This window comes from Pteronotus mesoamericanus, unplaced genomic scaffold (genome assembly GCF_021234165.1).
Source record: "Pteronotus mesoamericanus isolate MK-2021 breed Mesoamerican mustached bat unplaced genomic scaffold, CSHL_Meso_final contig_84, whole genome shotgun sequence".
NCBI lineage: Eukaryota > Metazoa > Chordata > Mammalia > Chiroptera > Mormoopidae > Pteronotus > Pteronotus mesoamericanus.
In genome coordinates, this window is record NW_026555267.1 from 5,136,579 (window position 1) to 5,147,982 (window position 11,404).

Below are 11,404 nucleotides of genomic sequence, written 5' to 3' on the forward strand. Positions count from 1 at the left end.
ATGCCAGCCCATCCCACGTGTCTCCTGATCACCCTGCAAACATACCCCGACTTCCTCTGCTACCTCTGCTATCATTAATGTGGTCTGAATTAATTTGAAAGAATAAATGCCCCTGACAGGGTGCTGACTCCCCGGCCTGCACCTTGGTCTTCTCTACTCACCCCAGAGAGCAAAGATCTTGGTTTGTGAGGGAGGGGCCAGGACCTAACTGATTTCCTCTGAGATGGGACTCCCTCTCCTGAAAAGGGTCTTCCCCACCTCTAACCTTATTCTCCTCTTCCTGACTTTTCTGTCCGCAGCTTTGAAGGCCTGTCAGGAGCATCCTTTGACAAGGCTCCTGGTGTCCCAGCCAGGAAACGCCCCTCCCAGTCTCCAGCCCATCCCATCGCCCACCAGACAGCATTGCAAAAACCCTTTGGCCCCTTCTTTTGGGTCCCCCGGCCCCCTGCTGTTCCCCAGAACTACAGAGAGAAGCGGACACACACAAAAGGCTTCATGAAAAGGTACCCGTAAAAGACCAAAGTGCCTTTCTTCCTTTTGAACGATGATGAATCTCAGAAATAGAGGAAAAGGAATTTAAAAGAAGAGACGGGTGGGTAAGCAGGAAGAAGGTGAGACTTCCCCCTTGGTCTTGCAGTTCTCTGTGGGAAGCTTGGTTTTGAGCTATTTGTGCACCGAAATGGTCATATTCTCTATTTCCTTTCTCTGCCCCCTCCTTCTCTCTCCCTCCTTTCTTTTCTCGCTCGTGTGTGGTGGTGGTGGTGGGGGAACTGAGTGGAAGGATGTGGACGAGAGGTGGGAATAACTATAGTAGAAGTGGGGATGGAGATTCAGGGACGCAGGCTGGTGGCGTGGATTGGAAACCCCCACCCCCGACTGTGACTTTGTAAACACTGCAGCTGACTCTCTGGATCCCCATTCACCGAAGTGCCTGTCTGCATGCAGGGAGCCCGTTCTCAGAAACCCACCCCAAGGCACTTGTAGGATCACGCAATATTGTTTGAGTCAGAGGCCGCCTTGAAGATATTTCATCTGGTAAATCCTTTGATTTCTTTTTGGATGAGAACATTGTAGTCTGGAGAAGGCAAGTGATTTACTGAATGTCCCACACAGCTAAGTACCATCACAGCTACTTCCCAGGCCGTGCTGTTTAATAGAGCACCCTGTCCCCTCTTCTGCTGTTTCCCACGTGGACCCAACGGGCAAAGATGTTCTGGTGCTTGTTTTGCAGATGGAGAAATGGAGCCTGGCAGGACCTCATCCCCTTGGGCCACTGCCCTCCAGGCCTGAACGTAGTCTTGAAGGACCCTTTTCTTCAAGACAAATTGAAATGCCCCTTTTCTTTTGAAGTCTTCTTCACTACTCTGGTTGGAAGCAGTCACTCCCTCCTTCGAACCTCACCCCACTTCCAACACAAGCTCTCCATCTGTCCCTCTCTCCGATGGCTAACTTCCTGCAATGTGGTTTAGACACATATGTCTACAACATAGCCCCTCCGCAAAGATGTCAGCATCTTTGAGGCACATTACGGATGGCAACCGCAGCTAATCCTAACTACGTAATTCAATGTGATCTTTCTTCTTTCATGTGCTTTTGTATTTTCGTATTCTTCTTGTAAAGATGAAAAAAAACCAAACAAAGAAAGGGCCTAATCTTGGAACACTGAGTCAATGCCGCCTGCCTCCACATAGATCCTTCCCGTAAACAATGACACCTCTGCCAGGAAGTCCCCCCACCCCTGCCCCGCGGACAGACACACCCAGGCCTGGGCGGCAGGATGCATCAGCCCTTGACGTAGGCACTAAGGGGTACACTGCCTGAAGGGATACTAAGAATGGTAATATCAATGTTCTCCGTCACTCAGCCATTTTCTCTGTTTTTGCTGAAGAAGAAAGTTGTCAAAGTTTTTACCAATACAATAGAAATATGATGGATTTTCGGCTGAAAGTATTTTAATAGACAATGTCAACTTTGGAGGTTCTGCTACGGTGGACCCTGAAGGGAAACAGACATGGGCAGAGTTGTGATTCGTGGACTCTGGTGAGAGGCGGGGTGTTTCATGTATCGCTGCCAGGCTTGCCCTTGTAAGGTATTAACATTCCCATTTGTAAACCTGTTGCTTTGTGGGAAAGGAAATTACAAAATTAAAATTAAGAAAAAATTCTTCCACCAACTGTGAGTGAAGATAGTTTGACAATCCTGGCTGCACTGTCCACCGAAGGTGCAGAGGACACCGATGTTGACAGTGGTTGCCAAGTTTACAGAAGTTCAAGCACGAACATAGAATCTGCAATGTGCTTCATTATTCCAACAGACCAGTAGGCAAGTATACATTTTTCTTGATAAAAGAAAATACATTAATATAATTAAAAAGTATTACTCTGTTATTGTTTTCCCTTTTCACTCTGCTTAATTTCTGTTGCTAATATGATGACGTATACGATGTTCAACAGAAGGAAAAATGTCAGTTTCCTGGCTGTTATTATTTGTTTAAATTTATGATTGCTACTGAAAATAATTGTGCTGTACGTTTGAAAAGAGGTGAAAAATTACCCACTCCGAGTATGCCTGGGGGTGCCCCCACCCCCAGCTCAGGACGAGCACAATCTCCCCTCAACCCTCCCAGGAGAACCTCTCATTCCCCTCCCCCGACGCCAGCATTTCAGGATCGAAGCTTTTATGAGGCTCTGTCTCTGGCAAGTTAAGGTTTATTGGTTGTGTCTTCCTTATTAAATTGTCGTCACCTTGCTTCTGGGTCCTTGTCCATTTTTACAGGCGTGAAACGAGAGAGAGAATTTCCTCCCCTGGAATCCTCTGTCATGCATCAAAGGGTTTCTTCCCCCTGGGCACTTCGCTGTTCTAAGCTAGACCATTCTTTGCTGTGAGGGTCGCCCTATGACGTGGGGTGCTTTGCAGGTCCGTGGCCTCCTCACATTAGATGCCAGGGGCAGCCCCACCCCGCAGTTCTGACAACCAAAATGGTCTCCACAGATGCTCCCAGGCGAGGACCACTATCTTACACTGAAATCCAGCAGCTTGTATTGAAATGGCCCTGGGAGAAGCCCCCTTCTAAATTGTTGAACGAGCCCTCCTACTGTCACTGAGCCTCTGTTTTCTGCATCTGTAAAGCTGGCATGAGAACATGTACTAATTTAATCGCAGGCAAAGTTCAAAAAAGATAACATGTGGCAAAACGACTTGACTGCTCTCAATCTCTTTATCTGTGTAAGGTCTTTGTAATCAAGAGGTCAAATTTTTACACTGCAATTCAGTTGTGTTTGGCGGGGGCGGGGGCGGGGGGACGTAGCTCTTAAAGTTACCTGTAATTGATGTCATCTTTATTTAAATCTCCAGGAAACTCAATGGACTAATGAAAAGTAATTTCTTTTCCAGTTTAAAACAGGCTCTTTCATGCAACTTGACCTCTTTGGGTTAAGAATTTAATCCATTCACAACACACCTGTCCCGGGCAGGTTCCTCTCTACCTTCTCCTTTTCCTCCCCGCTCCGTCCGGGTGGAGGGAGACGCCCGCGTTCTGCGTGCTGATGCTTTGGTCTCATTCCTGCGTCCGTCCCTGAGAAAGGAATCTCACTTCGTCCTCCGGAGCTTTGTGTGTGATCCCCGACTTGGCCTCCAGAGGGGAGTCCCCTCTTCCTGCAGCCACGCGAATCTTCTTCCAGCTTCTGCATCTCCCTGGGGCCCCAGGAGCTCTCATGTGTGTTCCCTGCACCAACCTGGAGTCAGCAAGTCCCCGCCAGTCGCACTGGCGGCCCCCTCACCTGGACGCCTTCCCCATCCCTGGTACCTGCAGCCCTGGAGCCAAGCTGGTGTGTGCTGGGCCCGCCTAGGGCTGCCTAAACATTTGCATTCCCAGGGGTAAGTTACGCCATTTCCCTACCTGGGGCCTCCTAAACCCCTGCTTTCCTTCCTCTCCCACCCCAGCAACCCTGGTCTTGACCTTGATTTTGGGAGCAGAAATACCCGTATCTCCTACTTCTTGCCCGGTCTTCTGTCTCTTCAGAGGCCCCTTCTCAGACCTGTAAATGCTTTTCTTCCCCATTCCTGTTGGGCGTGGGCTGAGTTCCCTTAACAGCTCGTCTTCCTCCTTCCCGGATCCATCGCTTTCCTCTCTGCTCCTTCCCTGGGGCAATATGGCCGAAGGGCTGCCAGGAAAGAAACAGTTTTATCAACAAGAGAAATACAGTGAGATGTATTTCAAAAATACTAGCAGTTGCTGTGGAGGCTCAGGGCCGGGTGAGCCTCTGAAAACGAAGAGCATGCCGCACACTGTCTTCTCGGTTCAGCCAGCTGTCTTCTGCAGACGAACGCCTGCCCGGGGCAGCAAAGCCTGCCCTTGGAGAGACTGTCCCTTAAACCTTTTAAACCCATGTGTGTTTCCTAGTTTTCCTGCCTGCTCTTCCTCCTTGTTTTCCCACTGTCTCCTCCTCTCTATCTGGACCTGGTTTCCTGTGTGGTTTGCTCAGGGTCGTTGTCCTGGAAAGAGGCACCTGGGGGAGCAGAGGGTGCCCCGCGTGTGGTTCTGTCCTCCTGGGGAAGCCGGGTGGACCCAGCTGCTCTGGCAACCAGTTTCCAAGGAGCCGCCGCGCACGTGAGCCGCCGCGGGCAGGGCTGGGCCGGCACCTCCCAGTGGAAAAGCCCTTCCGGTGGGCTTCCTGGGAACCACCTGCAGGGACCAAGGCGCACTCCAGCTGGGGGCGCCTCCGGAGGCAATTTCCAGTGGCTCCATCAATGGCTTCCTTTGAAAACTCATATCCTACAACCCGGGGCCAACTGTGCATTCTTGGTGGCATCCCCCAAACGTACATTACATGCAATGCACACATGCATGTAATCACACGCACACACACCTCCCCGTGGACGTTGTTTAGAAGGCTGAATTAATATCATGGAACTTCCTCTGCCACATGGACAAAAATAACTCTGGCATCCCTTTCTGGATAGATTTTAATTAGGAAAGACACAGCATTTAAATTATGCTTATTACTTTCAGTTGCTGGTACAGGCTGTGGATTTAGGAAAAGGCAATGATAGTCATATGTGCTGAATGTATTAATAGGATGGCTCTGGAAGGGGAAAATAATGCCAAGGGCATTTGAAATATCTCCCTCCCCTTCTGGGCAGCCGGGCCGAGAAAGGAGGTGCAGGTCCCACAGCCATCATCATCATCACCATCCTCACGAACGTTTTTTGAGTGTCTCCGCTGTGCCAGAACCCTGGCTGATAAGCACTTTATATGCATTATCTTATTTGGTTAAAGAATTAGAATTCGACCAGTAGAACATATTAGGGACCATGTGCTTCTAGGGAGGACCAGGGATGAATAGAACCTTAGCAAAAATCAGGAGCCGTCTGACACCTCTCAGGTTAGGGGTGCACATGTGGTGGGTCAATGGATAAATAAATGAATGGCTGAATGTAGTGCATGTGCTCAGAATTAATCAATGCAGGAGAATTACGTGTGGGAATGTGGCCTATCACCCACTGGACGGAGTCTGGGCCACAGATTTTGCTTCTGAATGAACCAGACAGGTAGCAGCGTGTTCCAATGAATGGGTTATATTTTGGAGGGATTTAAAATTTGGAAGAATGAGAGAATCCCTCTCCCCTGTTTCTTTGCCCCTAAATTTTTATTGGTATCTCTAGGGGGATACACTTCCAGGCCACCATTATGATTTTAAGCAAATTATTTAACTCATGTGGTTTTTTATTTCCTCAAGTCAAGTAACATCTGCCTCAGAGAGCTTTCTTACAACCATCCAAGATCAGACGTATAGCCAGGGAACTGGGGGCTCAAATACATTAAATGACTTTACCCTCATTACTCATTCTGTCATTCCACAAATATTTGATTATCTCTTATGAGCCATACCTTATTCTAGAGGCTGAGAATACAAGAGAGAATGGGACAGACAAGTCTCATTCATGGGGAAGAGGAGACAGACAATAAACAGATAAACAATAATTTCTGGTTATAATAAACACCACAAAAGAGTAAAAGGAAGAGCAGCTGGGATGGGGGTGGGTTGGGGAAATTTTAGATGAGATCCTCAAGGCAGACTTTTCACACACACACACACACACACACAGACACACACACACAAATGTACCTCTTAAGCTGAGATCTGAATCATAAGAAGGCGCCAGGCCTAAATGGGTAGAGGGCAGTCCCGTCCACAACAATCAGCAAATGCATGGGCCCCGAGGCAGAACCGAGACAGACAGAAGGTCAGGGAGCCTACAGGGTGAGGAGGCGCGGGTCCAGGGTGGGCGGATGCCGGGTCATGGAAGGTGTAACAGGACGTGGTGAGGAGTCTGGATTTTATTCTCAGCGCAGTGAAAATATGTGCAAGTTTTAATAGAGAAGCAGCATGTTCCGATTTACATTTCTAAAAGGTCCCTCTGGCTGCCATGTGGAGAGTGAATTATAGGGGGCGCACCGGACAATGAGGTGGAATAGTTGAGGGCAGAAGGGAGGGCAGCCTGGACCAGGGGGTCCCACCGCGGTGGGAAGGCGTGGATGTAGCTGGTAAGTAAGGGAACTGGGACTAGAACGCGGGCCTCCCGCAGTGTTTCCCCTCGGGCTCACCAGGTGCTGATATCCCTATTCCTGCTCATCTTTTTTTAAAAAATAGATGTACCACTGCGCAGTGTTTCCGGCAGACCGTGAGGTCACCGGGAACGGCTCAGGGAGGCCCGTGTGTCTGTAAGGTTCATGCCCCTGGAGTGCTGGATGGACGGGGCCCGAGGGAGCCCAGGAGTTGCAGGAAGAGGGGCTGCTGGGATCCTGGAGGCCCCTGCAGGGTGTGGGGCTTCCTGCCCAGAGGGAGGAGGTCTGAGGACTACACAGCAGGGGTTACTGCCAGGAAAGAGGAGGCCCATTTCCACTTTAACATCAACAAGCTTGCTGGCAGCGTGAGGCAAGGGAGGGAGTCAGGAGGGACAGGGTCCGTGGGAGCCTGCGGCCTTCGGAATTATTGGCCGGGAACACACCGTCTGTTTTGCAAACCAGAACGGGAGCCCTCAGAAGCCCCCTCTCTCTGTCCACCAGTTCAGGTCCCCTCTGGAGGCAAAGAGGAAACGTTGCCAGCACTTCCAGGCATTCCGTGTTCCTCCAATGCTCTGTGTGCGTCTCCATCTTTCTATGTCGGGCGTCTCATCATAACCCTTTGTTTGTGGGTCCGTCTCCCCCACGGGAGAGTGGTAGCCTTGGAAACTGTCTTGTTTCCTTTTGCATCCTTGGACCATATCAAAGGACCGGATACACAGCAGGCAGCCAGCGAAAACTTGCTGGACAGTTCGATGTATGACCTTCCTGGAAACACACAGCCAAAGAATTGCTCTGAGGTGCGTAAGAATTTATAAATCAACCAGATCTCTTCCCCTAGGAAAAAAAAAATCCACATATAAAAAAATTATTTTCAATATACAAATTCTTTTTTTTTTTTTTTTATGGATGGGAAAATCAAGGACCAGAAAACAGAAGTAATGTATCCAAAGCCACCCAACTTGTCTGATTGTCACACCTGGAACCCTGACATCCTGACTCTTGTCCGGTCGTGCCTCCACCAGGCCTGGGCAGGGCTGGCGAAGAGGTGGCCTCTGTCACGAATGTACACAGAGGGGGCAAAGAAAACCATCGGGGACCGTACCAGGAGCTGGCTCTGCAGAGAATTCTTAGAAAGCAGATGATGCAGAGATAATAAGCTACTCCCCCACCCCCCTGTAGTGATGGAGCAGCCCCGAGGGTATTTAAGTCCTGAGAGTGAGTGACTACTCAGCTGCTCAGTTGTTGCTGAGAACAAGGAAATAGTACCAAGTGTGCGTGCAGGAATCCAAGCCTAATTGTAATCGCTAATTAGTTCATTTTCAACCTCCTGGCCACAAACACCTCGGAAGCAGCAAAGCACTGTCTTTGCATAAAAGTTTATTCAGGATAAAGTCTCAAGGGGATGCAAGGACTGGGATGCTCCTCGGAGCCTATCCCCTCTGGATGGCTAAAGCAAAAGGAAATGTGGATCTTCGCCTGGTTTATCCCACTGTGTGTGGGAGAGGGAGATAGAGGGGGGAAAAGGGGAGAGAGGGGAGGGGAGGGGGAAGGGACTGGAGGGACGGGGAAGGAAGAGGGAGAGGGAGGAAGCAGGAAGAAGGAGCAAAAAGGAGCAGAGAATGTGGTATGGAAGAAAAGGAGTAAGAACATAATTCCCTAGCTATGGTTTTTCTAGCCTAAACACCCTCACTCAATCAGTTATGTCAAAGAATCCTGCAGCACAGGTAGTAACGGCTGAGAAGACCTGGGGAGAAAAAGGAATATTCCCTGTAACCATCTTGTCCACAGTCTTCCTTCAAGAGCCATGAGGATGAGTCCTCAAGGAAACAGAACAAAGCAAAACCACACACACAAAAAGACAGCTCACTTCCCTCTGGGAATTGTCATGCAACACCAGATGTCCAGGAGGAAGAGCCGGTAAACCAAAGCAGCTGTGAGGTCCAAGCTCCCAGGTCACCTCTGCTTCCAGCTCCTCATGCTGTGCAAGCCCCTCTGCCCTCCCATCCGACGGGAGCTTCACCTGCACGCCATGCAAACCACGGGAGTCCCTGGCTCTGAAGTCACCATGCTGATGATGGATGGGGCTGGGTTGGTGCAGACACTGCCACGCTCGCCCCGGAGGGACAGGCTCCCTTCTTGCTCCAGCCCTCCAGGCACCTGGCAAGTTTGCGTGCAGTTTCATTCCGCTCAAAAGTTACCTCTTCCAAGTTGCTTCTATTCCTAGATGTACCCTTTCCTCTGCGCTTGCAGATGAGGACACTTCCATTTATACATCCATTGTGTATGCACCATGTGCTACATACAGGCTCCTCAGCCTCAGAACTAGAAACAGCTGGGTCTCTTCTGCGGCCCTCCTCTGCATTTTCCCTGGCACTCGGAATCGGTTAACTAACCAGACTTCCCTTCTTCGTTGCCTCGGATGCTGAGAGGCTCAAAGCCAGATTTGTGACCCATCGCTAGCAATTACAGACTTCTCGCAATGTGACCTAAGATCCTCATCTCATCCCTTGCTTTTCCACATTTTTCCTCACTCTGTTTTTCTCTTATCCTGATTTTATTACCTGATTTAAAAGGCAAGTCACTGGGCTCATTTTGGTTGGGAGTGGGTAAACTCAAATCCTATCTGCAATGGGTCATGACAAATAAAAAATAAAAGGTATCCCATAAACATCTCTCTAATTTCCATAGTAATCTTGGAACTTTTGAGGGAAGTGAAGCTCAGAGACTTTCCATAACTTATTCAAGGTCAGGCAAGGTGGAAGTTGAAGAGCTCAAAGTCGAATCTCTGTCCTCCTGACTTCAAAGCTCCTCTGGACAGTCAGAACTGCTTATATTTAGCAAGTGCTTCCTACACCTGGTTTTACGCTGAGTGCACTGCATGTATTATCTCACTTATTCCCAGAACGTTCCTATGAAACAGCTACTATTATTACAACCTCTTTGCAGACGGAAAAAATGAGGTTCAAAAAGACCCAATAATTTGTCCAAGGTTACTCTGTTTACTGAGATTCAAACCCACACGGCCTGGGCTTTCAATTTCTGCACTCTTTCCAGTTTCTCTGACTTATAATAGAGATAAGCATACCAAAAAAATTTTTTTTCCTAATTAAATGTTTGACTGCTTTTGAAGGCCCAACTGCCTGGTTATACATCACAAAGACTTATCAACTGACAAATCCTGTTGGAGAAATGGGTGTCTGGCTAGAAGTAGGTATTTCTGAGTTTCACAGTTCTTCATGGAGCAGATGGATTAAAACCAGAAAGTCTGTGTGCAGAACTGGATTTAAATGCCAGCCTGAGCATGACAGGGAGGAAGATAATTACCTAGCGCCCCAAAGGGTGGAAAGAAAAGCCTTCGGAAAGGGCAGCGCTGCTCACTGGCGCCATCTGGCAGTAAAGGTGCTAAATTGCTCTGAGAATGAAACCAACAAATTACTGGGTCTCTTGTGTGTGGAGCGCTTCTTTCTTTCACACCAGACCTGCAAAGAGATGTCATTATTTTATAAATGAGAAACTCAAAACACGAAGTATTCAACGACTTGCCAAGAGGTTTGACCACCGTCTGTTTAGCCTCCCTGGACCTGTATTTCCACTGCTCTGTGCAAACCCTCCAAGGTGGTATCCCTTGGTAGCTCCTACCTCCTCCTGGCGTCCGCGATGCCAGCCCCACGCACTGGCGTCGCGGATGCACCACGCATTCCTCAGGCAGGCAGGGAACATGTCAGCATTGGGCACTAACTGAGCTGCTGTCCCGTGCCCACGCAGCCGGCCCAGTTCACAGACAGGAACTCGTGTCCTGGAGACTACGCCTGAGGCCCCAGCTCTGGAATTCAGTTCCTGTAGCCGGCCTTTCGAGGCCGCATTGCCCCCTCCAGCGCAGAGGTGCACCCATGGTGCTTCCAACGTCCGATTCGGTTTTTAAAAACTAGCCAACTCATCACTGTGGGGATTGTAAGAAGGTGAGAAAGAGGCCCCGTGGCTAAGGACTCAGCTTCCATACTCCTGTTTCAGCCACAACAGCCTCATTTTTATTTCTCTTAGCTACTGGCGTTTCTCTCTTAAAAGTTCCGTGTCATTAAGAGGTTTTGCTTGAACGAAGTCTGGCCCCGCGCTGGCCCTGCTGCAGCACTGCCAGGGGCATTCCCCACTTGCACTCCCCTGCCAGCGCTCCGCTCCAGCAAATCGTGCCAAGTGCCTTCCTCGCTCCGCTGCCTCCTCCCTGCTCGTAATACCTGTTGACTTTTTATCAGCCTCTGGACAAAGGTCAAGTTCTCTGCCGAGCCTCTGGGGCCCTCTTCAGTCAGAACGAAAGGAGCAGGACGATGCCTTCTGCTCTTCAGTATCCTCAAGGCACAGCGAGTAGTCAGCAAGTAAACAAAAACTCCCTCTGCTGTTCCTCCAGGGAACCTCTGCATCCTCCCAGCTTCTAGAACCCTGCCTTGTACACAGAACCCTACCTTGTGCATTCCTCATCGCAGCCTACTTCCTGGTGTGAAGCTATGCTTCCGATTGGAAAAAAGACCTGGCGATGTTTAGGACGTGCCTTGAACTTCCATCGTCTGCTGCCTGGAACGATACCTACTTCCGGTTGGTTTACCAATTAGTTTGGGATGAGCTCACGAATCCCTGGAGGACTTCACCGTTGCACCTGGCTCTTGGTGCCCCCTTGTGGCTATCTGTCGCCATGCACAGGTTAACCCAATGAATTTAAGTATCAGTAAGTGGACACCTGTCTCGGAGCCAAATACCAGGCTAGGGAGGACTTTTCCACGGAGTAGCTCATTTATCCTCACCGCAGTCCTCTGAGGTAACTACTGGTCATTTAATAGCTTGTTC

At 49.5% G+C, this 11,404-nt stretch overlaps 1 long non-coding RNA gene across 1 annotated transcript; it reads right to left on the minus strand.

Annotated features, from left to right (window-relative positions):
- Nucleotides 1-6,282: 6,282 nt before the first annotated feature.
- Nucleotides 6,283-11,199, minus strand: LOC129080160 (uncharacterized). The gene is made up of 3 exons (XR_008530159.1): nucleotides 10,208-11,199; nucleotides 9,893-10,047; nucleotides 6,283-7,402 (listed from the first exon to the last, which is right to left on the minus strand). It is a non-coding gene; the product is annotated as an uncharacterized LOC129080160 (long non-coding RNA).
- Between the last annotated feature and the right edge of the window lie 205 nt (nucleotides 11,200-11,404).